The following is a 1,619-nucleotide window of genomic DNA, read 5'->3' on the forward strand; positions in this document are numbered from 1 at the left end:
CTCTTCCCTCCATTCCTCTCCTAGACACTTCCAGGTGCTTAGCGGTTGCTGGCTCCCTGCCTCTGCCGGGGTCAGCTTCTTGGAGGTGAGACCAGGGCAGCCACAGGACCAGTTTCTGACCCTCGGATCAGAAGCGCCATGGCCTTGATTCTCTGTGTGACATCTTGATACTCTAAGGGATCCCGCAGAGCATGGAGCCAGGCAGAGTGGGTCTTCAGTGTTCCGTATGTCATCCTCGGGGAGTAAAAGGCTGTAAGATGCAAAAGCTGTCCTCCCCGGAGAGCTGACCGCCATGATGAGACCGTCTTCAGATGTCCCTCCTGCCCTAAGGGATGCAAGGAGTGTCTCAAGTGAAGGATATAATTTTAGTGGGGGAAGAAAATGAATACTTGATTTAATCTTGTTGAAGCGCCGGTAATTAATTGGAACGCAATGTAGAATATGCTAATTGGAACACAATGTAAAATATGCTAATTGGATCATATTGTAAGGTAAGTTAAAATGTCATATAAAATTAGCTTAGTTTTTGCCTAACCCATCTTCCCACTCCCACTTGCAAGGCCATTTCCCTTCTGTGGGCTCAGTTTAGTCCCCCCTCCTCATCCCTGTCTGTCTGTTTGTCTTTGTCTGTCTGTCTCTCTCATGTGTTTCATCAGGGATACTCACTGGAGCATGGGCACCTTACCAGAGTCTGCATCCCTAAAGAGAATCCCTCTCCCTCCCCCACTGGCCATGAATTACTTATAAATTCTCAGGAAGGGATGAGGCCTCGTGTGTCCCTTCCGTGACACAAATGTCAATGGACTCCACAGGTCTCACGGCTGCTGTGAATTTAAGTGTGCAACTGATATTCCTAGCCCCAAGGTTAGCACCCTGCTCTCCACCGTCTCTACGTCTTCAATTCTTCACCTCCTCTTCTTATATATTGTTTTGGCTTTTTGTTGGAAGTCCCTTGAAGTTCCATATGAATTTTAGGCTATGTTTGTCCACTTCTGCAAGAAATGTCACTGGGATTTTGAGAGGACCTCCGTCTGTGTGCCGATGGGTCATTTTAGCAAGATGGAGTCTTCCATCCATGAGCGGCATGGCTCTCTATGGGAACCCTTCAGCGTCTGCAGCTTTCCGGATGCTGTGACAAAATACCGGAAAGGAAGCAACTTAAGAGGAAAGGTTTGGCCGGGTGGTGGCACGTGCCTTTAAAAATCCCAGCACTCAGGAGGCAGATGCATGTGGATCTCTATGAGTTCCAGGACAGCCTGGTCTACAGAGTGAGTTCCAGGACAGCCAGGGCCATATAGAGAAAACAAAATAAAAAACAAAACAAGCCCCCCTCCCCAGGCATGTCTAGAAGAAGGAAGAGGAGGAGGAAGAAGAAGGAGAAGAGAAGAGGGAGGAGGAGGAAGGAGAAGGAGAAGAAGAGAGAAGGAGTGAGAAGGAAGTGGAAGGGGAGGAAGAGGAGGAGGAGGAAGAGAAGGAGGAGGAGGGGAAGGGGAAGGGGAAGAGGGAGATGGAGGAGGAGGAGGAGGAGGAGAAGGAAGAGAAGGAAGAGGAGGAGGAGGAGAAGAAGAAGAAGAAGAAGAAGAAGAAGAAGAAGAAGAAGAAGAAGAAGAAGAAGAAGA

The sequence above is a fragment of the Grammomys surdaster genome, unplaced genomic scaffold, assembly GCF_004785775.1.
Source record: "Grammomys surdaster isolate TR1022 unplaced genomic scaffold, NIH_TR_1.0 125976, whole genome shotgun sequence".
Taxonomy (NCBI): domain Eukaryota; kingdom Metazoa; phylum Chordata; class Mammalia; order Rodentia; family Muridae; genus Grammomys; species Grammomys surdaster.